Here is a 12,093-nt window from a genome sequence, read left to right as displayed (position 1 = left end):
CCTTGACTATGTGACCTGTTCTCCAGACCCTTCACTGTGTGATGTGTTCTCCAGGGGCTTCACTGTGTGACCTGATCTCCAGGCCCTTCATTGTTTGACCTGTTTCCAGCCCCTTCACTTTGTGACCTGTTCTCCAGACCCTTCACTGTGTGACCTGTTCTCCAGGCCCTTCACTGTGTGACCTGTTCTCCAAGCCATTCACTGTCTGACCTGTTCTCCAGGCCCTTCACTTTGTGACATGTTCTCCAGGCCCTTTACTTTGTGACCTGTTCTCCAGGCCCTTCACTGTGTGACCTGTTCTCCAGGCCCTTCACTGTGTGACCTGTTCTCCAGGCCCTTCATTGTGTGACCTGTTCTCCAGGCCCTTCACTGTGTGACCTGTTCTCCAGGCCCTTCACTGTGTGACCTGTTCTCCAGGCCCTTCACTGTGTGACCTTTTCTCCAGGCCCTTCGCTGCATGACCTGGTCTCCAGGCCCTTCAATTTGTGACCTGTTCTCCAGGCCCTTCACTGTGTGACGTGTTCTCCAGGCCCTTCACTGTGTGACCTGTTCTCCAGGCCCTTCACTGTGTGACCTGTTCTATAGTCCCTTTACTGTGTGACCTGTTCTCCAGGCCCTTCACTGTGTGAACTGTTCTCCAGGCCCTTCACTGTGTGACCTGTTCTCCAGTCCCTTTACTGTGTGACCTGTTCTCCTGGCCCTTCACTGTGTGACCTGTTCTCCAGTCCCTTCACTGTGTGACCTGTTCTCCAGGCTCTTCACTGTGTGACCTGTTCTCCAGGCCCTTCACTGTGTGACCTTTTCTCCAGGCCCTTCGCTGCATGACCTGTTCTCCAGGCCCTTCAATTTGTGACCTGTTCTCCAGGCCCTTCACTGTGTGACCTGTTCTCCAGGTCCTCCACTGTGTGACCTGTTCTCCAGGCCCTTCACTGTGTGACCTGTTCGCAAGGCCCTTCACTGTGTGACCTGTTCTCGAGGCCCTTCACTGTGTGACCTGTTCGCCAGACACTTCACTGTGTAACCTGCTCTCCAGGCCCTTCATTGTGTGACCTGTTTCCAGCCCCTTCACTTTGTGACCTGTTCTCCAGACCCTTCAATGTGTGACCTGTTCTCCAGGACCTTCACTGTGTGACCTGTTCTCCAGTCCCTTTACTGTGTGACCTGTTCTCCAGGCCCTTCACTGTGTGACCTGTTCTCCAGGCCCTTCACTGTGTGACCTGTTCTCCAGGAACTTCACTGTGTGACGTGTTCTCCAGACCCTTCACTGTGTGACCTGTTCTCTAGGCCATACATTTTGTGACCTGTTCTCCAGGCCCTTCACTGTGTGACCTGTTCTCCAGGCCCTTCACTCTGTGACCTGTTCTCCAGGCCCTTCACTCTGTGACCTGTTCTCCAGGCCCTTCACAGTTTGACCTGCTCTCCAGGCCCTTCACTTTGTGACCTGTTCTCCGTGCCCTACACTGTGTGACCTGTTCTCCAGGCCCTTCACTGTGTGACCTGTTCTCCAGGCCCTTCACTGTTTGACCTGTTCTCCAGGCCCTTCATTGTTTGACCTGTTCTCCAGGCCCTTCACTGTTTGACCTGTTCTCCGGGCCCTTCACTGTGTGACATGTTCTCCAGGCCCTTCACTTTGTGACCTGTTCTCCAGGCCCTTCACTTTGTGACCTGTACTCCAGGCCCTTCACTGTGTGGTCTGTTCTCCAGGCCCTTCACTGTGTGACCTGTTCTCCTGGCCCTTCACTTTGTGACCTGTTCTCCTGGCCCTTCACTGTGTGACCTGTTCTCCGGGCCCTTCACTGTGTGACATGTTCTCCAGGCCCTTCACTTTGTGACCTGTTCTCCAGGCCCTTCACTTTGTGACCTGTACTCCAGGCCCTTCACTGTGTGGTCTGTTCTCCAGGCCCTTCACTGTGTGACCTGTTCTCCTGGCCCTTCACTTTGTGACCTGTTCTCCAGGCCATTCACTGTGTGACCTGTTCTCCAGGCCCTTCACTGTGTGACCAGTTGTCCAGGCTCTCCACTGTCTGACCTTTTCTCCAGGCCCTTCACTGTCTGACCTGTTCTCCAGGCCCTTCACTGTGTGACCTGTTCTCCAGTCCATTCACTGTGTGACCTGTTCTCCAGGCCCTTCACTGTGTGACCTGTTCCCCAGGCCCTCCACTGTGTGACCTGTTCTCCAGGCCCTTCACTTTGTGACCTGTTCTCCAGGCCCTTCACTGTGTGACCTGTTCTCCAGGCCCTTCACTGTGACGTGTTCTCCAGGCCCTTCACTGTGTGACCTGTTCTCCAGACCCTTCACTGTGTGACCTGTTCTTCAGGCCCTTCACTGTGTGACCTGTTCTCCAGGCCCTTCACTGTGTGACCTGTTCTCCAGGCCCTTCACTGTGTGACCTGTTCTCCAGTCTCTTTACCGTATGACCTGTTCTCCAGGCCCTTCTCTGTGTGACCTGTTGTCCTGGCCCTTCACTGTGTGACCTGTTCTCCAGGCCCTTCACTGTGTGACCTGTTCTCCAAGCCCTTCACTGTGTGACCTGTTCTCTAGGCCCTTCAATTTGTAACCTGTTCTCCAGGCACTTCACTGTGTGACCTGTTCTCCAGGCCCTTCACTCTGTGACCTGTTCTCCAGGCCCATCACAATGTGACCTGTTCTCCAGGCCCTTCACTGTTTGACCTGTTCTCCAGGCCCTTCACTTTGTGACCTGTTCTCCAGGCCCTTCACTGTGTGACCTGTTCTCCAGGCCCTTTACTGTGTGCCCTGTTCTCCAGGCCCTTCACTGTTTGACCTGTTCACCAGGCCCTCCACTGTGTGACCTGTTCTCCAGGCCCTTCACTGTGTGACCTGTTCTCCAGGCCCTTCACTGTGTGACCATTTCTCCAGGCCCTTCGCTGCGTGACCTGTTCTCCAGTCCCTTCACTTTGTGACCTGTTCTACAGGCCATTCACTGTGTGACGTGTACTCCAGGCCCCTCACTGTGTGACCTGTTCTCCAGGCCCTTCACTGTGTGACGTGTTCTCCAGGGCCTTCACTGTGTGACCTGTTCTCCAGGCCCTTCACTGTGTGACCTGTTCTCCAGTCCCTTTACTGTGTGACCTGTTCTCCAGGCCCTTCCCTGTGTGACCTGTTCTCCAGGCCCTTCACTGTGTGAGCTGTTCTCCAGTCCCTTTACTGTGTGACCTGTTCTCCAGGCCCTTCACTGTTTGACCTGTTCTCCAGGCCCTTCACTGTGTGACCTGTTCTCCAGGCCCTTCACTGTGTGACCTGTTCTCCAGGCCCTTCACTGTGTGACCTGTTCTCCAGGCCCTTCACTGTGTGACCTGTTCTCCAGGCCCTTCACTGTGTGACCTGTTCTCCAGGCCCTGCACTATGTGACCTGTTCTCCAGGCCCTTCACTTTGTGACCTATTCTCCAGGCCCTTCACTCTGTGACATGTTCTCCAGGCCCTTCACTGTGTGACCTGTTCTCCAGGCCCTTCACTGTGTGCCCTATTCTCCACGCCCTTCACTATGTGATCTGTACTCCAGGCCCTTCACTGTGTGACCTGTTCTCCAGGCCCTTCACTGTGTGACCTGTTTTCCAGGCCCTTCACTGTGTGACCTGTTCTCCAGGCCCTTCACTTTGTGACCTGTTCTCCAGGCCCTTCACTGTGTGACCTGTACTCCAGGCCCTTCAATGTGTGGCCTGTTCTCCAGGCCCTCCACTGTGTGAACTGTTCTCCAGGCCCTTCACTTTGTGACCTATTCTCCAGGCCCTTCACTGTGTGACCTGTTCTCCAGGCCCTTCACTGTGTGACCAGTTCTCCAGCCCCTCCACTGTGTGACCTGTTCTCCAGGCCCTTCATTGTCTGACCTGTACTCCAGACCCTTCACTGTCTGACCTGTTCTCCAGGCCCTTCACTGTCTGACCTGTTCTCCAGGCCCTTCACCGTGTGACCTGTTTTCCAGGCCCTTCACTGTGTGACCTGTTCTCCAGGCCCTTCACTGTGTGACCTGTTCTCCAGGCCCTTCACTGTGTGACCAATTCTCCAGCCCCTCCACTGTGTGACCTGTTCTCCAGGCCCTTCATTGTCTGACCTGTTCTCCAGACCCTTCAATGTCTGACCTGTTCTCCAGGCCCTTCACTGTCTGACCTGTTCTCCAGGCCCTTCACCGTGTGACCTGTTATCCAGGCCCTTCACTGTGTGACCTGTTCTGCCGGCCCTTCACTGTGTGACCGGTTTTCCAGGGCCTCCACTGTGTGACCTGTTCTCCAAGCCCTTCACTGTGTGACCTGTTCTAGAGGCCCTTCACTGTGTGACCTGTTCTCCATGCCCTTCACTGTGTGACCTGTTCTCCTGACCCTTCACAGTGTGACCTGTTCTCCAGGCCCTGCACTTTGTGACCTGTTCTCCAGGCCCTACACTTTGTGTCCTGTTCTCCAGGCCCTTGACTATGTGACCTGTTCTCCAGGCCCTTCACTGTGTGACCTGTTCTCCAGGGGCTTCACTGTGTGACCTGTTCTCCAGGCCCTTCACTTTGTGCCCTGTTCTCCAGGCCCTTGACTATATGACCTGTTCTCCAGGCCCTTCACTGTGTGGCCTGTTCTCCAGGGGCTTCACTGTGTGACCTGATCTCCAGGCCCTTGACTATGTGACCTGTTCTCCAGCCATTTCACTGTGTGACGTTTTCTCCAGACACTTCACTGTGTGACCAGCTCTCCAGGCCCTTCACTGTGTGACCTGTTTCCAGCCCCTTCACTTTGTGACCTGTTCTCCAGACCCTTCAATGTGTGACCTGCTCTCCAGGCCCTTCACTGTGTGACCTGTTCTCCAGGCCATTCACTTTGTGACCTGTTCTCCAGTCCCTTCACTGTGTGACCTGTTCTCCAGGCCCTTCACTGTGTGACCTGTTCTCCAGGCCCTTCACTGTGTGACCTTTTCTCCAGGCCCTTCACTGTGTGACCTGTTCTCCAGGCCCTTCACTGTGTGACCTTTTCTCCAGGCCCTTCGCTGCGTGACCTGTTCTCCAGGCCCTTCATTTTGTGACCTGTTCTCCAGGCCCTTCACTGTGTGACGTGTTCTCCAGGCCCTTCACTGTGTATCCTGTTCTCCAGGCCCTTCACTGTGTGACGTGTTCTCCAGGCCCTTCACTGTGTGACCTGTTCTCCAGGCCCTTCACTGTGTGACCAGTTCTCCAGTCAATTTACTGTGTGACCTGTTCTCCAGGCCCTTCACTGTGTGACCTGTTCTCCAGGCCCTTCACTGTGTGACCTGTTCTCCAGTCCCTTTACAGTGTGACCTGTTCTCCTGGCCCTTCACTGTGTGACCTGTTCTCCAGGCCCTTCACTGTGTGACCTGTTCTCCAGGCCCTTCACTGTGTGACCTGATCTCCAGGCCCTTCACTGTGTGACCTGATCTCCAGGCCCTGCACTGTGTGACCTGTTCTCCAGGCCCTTCGCTGTGTGACCTGTTCTCAAGGCCCTTCACTGTGTGACCTGTTCTCCAGGCCCTTCACTGTGTGACCTGATCTCCAGGCCCTTCACGGTGTGACCTCTTCTCCAGTCCCTTTACTGTCTGCCCTGTTCTCCAGGCCCTTCACTGTGTGACCTGTTCTCCAGGCCCTTCACTTTGTGACCTGTTCTCCAGGCCATTCACTGTGTGAAATGTTCTCCAGGCCCTCCACTGTGTGACCTGTTCGCTAGGCCCTTCACTGTGTGACCTGTTCTCCAGGCCCTTCACTATGTGACCTGTTCTCCAGGCCCTTCACTTTGAGACCTGTTCTCCAGGCCCTTTACTTTGTGACCTGTTCTCCAGGCCCTTCACTGTGTGACCTGTTCTCCAGGCCCTTCACTGTGTGACCAGTTCTCCAGCCCCTCCACTGTGTGACCTGTTCTCCAGGCCCTTCATTGTCTGACCTGTACTCCAGACCCTTCACTGTCTGACCTGTTCTCCAGGCCCTTCACTGTCTGACATGTTCTCCAGGCCCTTCACCGTGTGACCTGTTCTCCAGGCCCTTCACTGTCTGACCTGTTCTCCAGACCCTTCACTGTCTGACCTGTTCTCCAGGCCCTTCGCTGTCTGACCTGTTCTCCAGGCCCTTCACCGTGTGACCTGTTCTCCAGGCCCTTCACTGTGTGACCTGTTCTCCAGGCCCTTCACTGTGTGAACGGTTTTCCAGGAACTCCACTGTGTGACCTGTTCTCCAAGCCCTTCACTGTGTGACCTGTTCTACAGGCCCTTCACTGTGTGACCTGTTCTCCATGCTCTTCACTGTGTGACCTGTTCTCCTGACCCTTCACAGTGTGACCTGTTCTCCAGGCCCTGCACTTTGTGACCTGTTCTCCAGGCCCTTCACTTTGTGTCCTGTTCTCCAGGCCCTTGACTATATGACCTGTTCTCCAGGCCCTACACTGTGTGACCTGTTCTCCAGGGGCTTCACTGTGTGACCTGATCTCCAGGCCCTTGACTATGTGACCTGTTCTCCAGACCCTTCACTGTGTGACGTGTTCTCCAGGGGCTTCACTGTGTGACCTGATCTCCAGGCCCTTCATTGTTTGACCTGTTTCCAGCCCCTTCACTTTGTGACCTGTTCTCCAGACCTTTCAATGTGTGACCTGCTCTCCAGGCCCTTCACAGTGTGACCTGTTCTCCAGGCCCTTCACTTTGTGACCTGTTCTCCAGTCCCTTCACTGTGTGACCTGTTCTCCAGGCCCTTCACTGTGTGACCCGTTCTCCAGGCCGTTCACTGTGTGACCTGGTCTCCAGGCCCTTCACTTTGTGACCTGTTCTCCAGGCCCTTCACTGTGTGACCTGTTCTCCAGGCCCTTCACTGTGTGACCTGTTCTCCAAGCCATTCACTGTCTGACCTGTTCTCCAGGCCCTTCACTTTGTGACATGTTCTCCACGCCCTTTACTTTGTGACCTGTTCTCCAGGCCCTTCACTGTGTGACCTGTTCTCCAGGCCCTTCACTGTGTGACCTGTTCTCCAGGCCCTTCATTGTGTGACCTGTTCTCCAGGCCCTTCACTGTGTGACCTGTTCTCCAGGCCCTTCACTGTGTGACCTGTTCTCCAGGCCCTTCACTGTGTGACCTTTTCTCCAGGCCCTTCGCTGCATGACCTGTTCTCCAGGCCCTTCAATTTGTGACCTGTTCTCCAGGCCCTTCACTGTGTGACGTGTTCTCCAGGCCCTTCACTGTGTGACCTGTTCTCCAGGCCCTTCACTGTGTGACCTGTTCTATAGTCCCTTTACTGTGTGACCTGTTCTCATGGCCCTTCACTGTGTGAACTGTTCTCCAGGCCCTTCACTGTGTGACCTGTTCTCCAGTCCCTTTACTGTGTGACCTGTTCTCCTGGCCCTTCACTGTGTGACCTGTTCTCCAGTCCCTTCACTGTGTGACCTGTTCTCCAGGCCCTTCACTGTGTGACCTGTTCTCCAGGCCCTTCACTGTGTGACATTTTCTCCAGGCCCTTCGCTGCATGACCTGTTCTCCAGGCCCTTCAATTTGTGACCTGTTCTCCAGGCCCTTCACTGTGTGACGTGTTCTCCAGGCCCTTCACTGTGTGACCTGTTCTCCAGGCCCTTCACTGTGTGACCTGTTCTCCAGTCCCTTTACTGTGTGACCTGTTCTCCAGGCCCTTCACTGTGTGACCTGTTCTCCATGCCCTTCACTGTGTGACCTGTTCTCCAGTCCCTTTACTGTGTGACCTGTTCTCCTGGCCCTTCACTGTGTGACCTGTTCTCCAGGCCCTTCACTGTGTGACCTGTTCTCCAGGCCCTTCACTGTGTGACCTGTTCTCCAGGCCCTTCACTGTGTGACCTGTTCCCCAGGGGCTTCACTGTGTGACCTGTTCTCCAGGCCATTCGCTGCATGAGCTGTTCTCCAGGCCCTTCTCCGTGTGACCTGTTCTCCAGGCCCTTCACTGTGTGACCTGTTCTCCAGGCCCTTCACTGTCTGACCTGTTCTCCAGACCCTTCTCCGTGTGACCTGTTCTCCAGGCCCTTCACTGTGTGACCTGTTCTCCAGGCCCTTCACTGTGTAACCTGTTCTCCAGGCCCTTCACTGTGTGACCTGTTCTCCCGGCCCTTCACTGTGTGACCGGTTTTCCAGGGCCTCCACTGTGTGACCTGTTCTCCAAGCCCTTCACTGTGTGACCTGTTCTAGAGGCCCTTCACTGTGTGACCTGTTCTCCATGCCCTTCACTGTGTGACCTGTTCTCCTGACCCTTCACAGTGTGACCTGTTCTCCAGGCCCTGCACTTTGTGACCTGTTCTCCAGGCCCTTCACTTTGTGTCCTGTTCTCCAGGCCCTTGACTATGTGATCTGTTCTCCAGGCCCTTCACTGTGTGACCTGTTCTCCAGGGGATTCACTGTGTGATCTGTTCTCCAGGCCCTTCACTTTGTGTCCTGTTCTCAAGGCCCTTGACTATATGACCTGTTCTCCAGGCCCTTCACTGTGTGGCCTGTTCTCCAGGCCCTTCACTGTGTGACCTTTTCTCCAGGCCCTTCGCTGCATGACCTGTTCTCCAGGCCCTTCAATTTGTGACCTGTTCTCCAGGCCCTTCACTGTGTGACGTGTTCTCCAGGCCCTTCACTGTGTGACCAGCTCTCCAGGCCCTTCACTGTGTGACCTGTTTCCAGCCCCTTCACTTTGTGACCTGTTCTCAAGACCCTTCAATGTGTGACCTGCTCTCCAGGCCCTTCACTGTGTGACCTGTTCTCCAGGCCATTCAATTTGTGACCTGTTCTCCAGTCCCTTCACTGTGTGACCTGTTCTCCAGGCCCTTCACTGTGTGACCCGTTCTCCAGGCCGTTCACTGTGTGACCTGGTCTCCAGGCCCTTCACTGTGTGACCTGTTCTCCAGGCCCTTCACTGTGTGACCTGATCTCCAGGCCCTTCACTGTGCGACCTGTTCTCCAGGCCCTTCACTGTGTGACCTTTTCTCCAGGCCCTACGCTGCGTGACCTGTTCTCCAGGCCCTTCACTTTGTGACCTGTTCTCCAGGCCCTTCACTGTGTGACGTGTTCTCCAGGCCCTTCACTGTGTGACCTGTTCTCCAGGCCCTGCACTGTGTATCCTGTTCTCCAGGGCCTTCACTGTGTGACCTGTTCTCCAGGCCCTTCACTGTGTGACCTTTTCTCCAGGCCCTTCGCTGCGTGACCTGTTCTCCAGGCCCTTCACTTTGTGACCTGTTCTCCAGGCCCTTCACTGTGTGACGTGTTCTCCAGGCCCTTCACTGTGTGACCTGTTCTCCAGGCCCTGCACTGTGTGAGCTGTTCTCCAGGCCATTCACTGTGTGACCAGTTCTCCTGGCCCTTCACTGTGTGACCTGTTCTCCAGGCCCTTCACTGTGTGACGTGTTCTCCAGGCCCTTCACTGTGTGACCTGTTCTCCAGGCCCTGCACTGTGTATCCTGTTCTCCAGTCCCTTTACAGTGTGACCTGTTCTCCAGGCCCTTCACTGTGTGACCTGTTCTCCAGGCCCTTCACTGTGTGACCTGTTCTCCAGTCCCTTTACAGTGTGACCTGTTCTCCTGGCCCTTCACTGTGTGACCTGTTCTCCAGGCCCTTCACTGTGTGACCTGTTCTCCAGGCCCTTCACTGTGTGACGTGTTCTCCAGGCCCTTCACTGTGTGACCTGTTCTCCAGGCCCTGCACTGTGTATCCTGTTCTCCAGGCCCTTCACTGTGTGACGTGTTCTCCAGGCCCTTCACTGTGTGACCTGTTCTCCAGGCCCTTCACTGTGTGACCTGTTCTATAGTCCCTTTACTGTGTGACCTGTTCTCCAGGCCCTTCACTGTGTGACCTGTTCTCCAGGCCCTTCACTGTGTGACCTGTTCTCCAGTCCCTTTACTGTGTGACCTGTTCTCCTGGCCCTTCACTGTGTGACCTGTTCTCCAGGCCCTTCACTGTGTGACCTGTTCTCCAGGCCCTTCACTGTGTGACCTGTTCTCCAGGCCCTTCACTGTGTGACCTTTTCTCCAATTCGCTGCATGACCTGTTCTCCAGGCCCTTCAATTTGTGACCTGTTCTCCAGGCCCTTCACTGTGTGACGTGTTCTCCAGGCCCTTCACTGTGTGACCTGTTCTCCAGGCCCTGCACTGTGTATCCTGTTCTCCAGGCCCTTCACTGTGTGACGTGTTCTCCAGGCCCTTCACTGTGTGACCTGTTCTCCAGGTCCTTCACTGTGTGACCTGTTCTCCAGTCCCTTTACTGTGTGACCTGTTCTCCAGGCCTTTCACTGTGTGACCTGTTCTCCAGGCCCTTCACTGTGTGACCTGTTCTCCAGTCCCATTACTGTGTGACCTGTTCTCCTGGCCCTTCACTGTGTGACCTGTTCTCCAGGCCCTTCACTGTGTGACCTGTTCTCCAGGCCCTTCACTGTGTGACCTGTTCTCCAGGCCCTTCACTGTGTGACCTGTTCCCCAGGGGCTTCACTGTGTGACCTGTTCTCCAGGCCCTGCACTGTGTGACCTGTTCTCCAGGCCCTTCGCTGCATGAGCTGTTCTCCAGGCCCTTCACCGTGTGACCTGTTCTCCAGGCCCTTCACTGTGTGACCTGTTCTCCAGGCCCTTCACTGTGTGACCTGTTCTCCAGGCCCTTCACTGTGTGACCAGTTCTCTAGCCCCTCCACTGTGTGACCTGTTCTCCAGGCCCTTCATTGTCTGACCTGTTCTCCAGACCCTTCACTGTCTGACCTGTTCTCCAGGCCCTTCACTGTGTGACCTGTTCTCACGGCCCTTCACTGTGTGACCGGTTTTCCAGGGCCTCCACTGTGTGCCCTGTTCTCCAAGCCCTTCACTGTGTGACCTGTTCTAGAGGCCCTTCACTGTGTGACCTGTTCTCCATGCCCTTCACTGTGTGACCTGTTCTCCTGACCCTTCACAGTGTGACCTGTTCTCCAGGCCCTGCACTTTGTGACCTGTTCTCCAGGCCCTTCACTTTGTGTCCTGTTCTCCAGGCCCTTGACTATATGACCTGTTCTCCAGGCCCTTCACTGTGTGGCCTGTTCTCCAGGGGCTTCACTGTGTGACCTGATCTCCAGGCCCTTGACTATGTGACCTGTTCTCCAGGCATTTCACTGTGTGACGTTTTCTTCAGACACTTCACTGTGTGACCAGCTCTCCAGGCCCTTCACTGTGTGACCTGTTTCCAGCCCCTTCACTTTGTGACCTGTTCTCCAGACCCTTCAATGTGTGACCTGCTCTCCAGGCCCTTCACTGTGTGACCTGTTCTCCAGGCCATACAATTTGTGACCTGTTCTCCAGTCCCTTCACTGTGTGACCTGTTCTCCAGGCCCTTCACTGTGTGACCCGTTCTCCTCGCCGTTCACTGTGTATCCTGGTCTCCAGGCCCTTCACTGTGTGACCTGTTCTCCAGGCCCTTCACTGTGTGACCTGTTCTCCAGGCCCTTTACTGTGTGACCTGTTCTCCAGGCCCTTCACTGTGTGACATGATCTCCAGGCCCTTCACTGTGTGACCTGTTCTCCAGGCCCTTCACTTTGTGACATGTTCTCCAGGCCCTTCACTGTGTGACCTGTTCTCCAGGCCCTTCACTGTGTGACCTGTTCTCCAGGCCCTTTACTGTGTGACCTGTTCTCCAGGCCCTTCACTGTGTGACCTGTTCTCAAGGCCCTTCACTGTGTGACCTGTTCTCCAGGCCCTTCACTGTGTGACCTGTTCTCCAGGCCCTGCACTGTGTGACCTGTTCTCCAGGCCCTTCGCTGTGTGACCTGTTCTCAAGGCCCTTCACTGTGTGACCTGTTCTCCAGGACCTTCACTGTGTGACCTGTTCTCCAGGCCCTTCACGGTGTGACCTGTTCTCCAGTCCCTTTACTGTCTGCCCTGTTCTCCAGGCCCTTCACTGTGTGACCTGTTCTCCAGGCCCTTCACTTTGTGACCTGTTCTCCAGGCCATTCACTATGTGACCTGTTCTCCAGGCCCTTCACTTTGAGACCTGTTCTCCAGGCCCTTCACTCTGTGACCTGTTCTCCAGGCCCTTCACTTTGTGACCTGTTCTCCAGGCCCTTCACTGTGTGACCTGTTCCCCAGGCCCTTCACTTTGTGACCAGTTCTCCAGTCCCTTTATTGTGTGACCTGTTCTCCTGGCCCTTCACTG

The sequence above is a fragment of the Scyliorhinus torazame genome, chromosome 3 (assembly GCF_047496885.1).
Source record: "Scyliorhinus torazame isolate Kashiwa2021f chromosome 3, sScyTor2.1, whole genome shotgun sequence".
NCBI lineage: Eukaryota > Metazoa > Chordata > Chondrichthyes > Carcharhiniformes > Scyliorhinidae > Scyliorhinus > Scyliorhinus torazame.
This window is presented reverse-complemented; position numbering follows the sequence as displayed.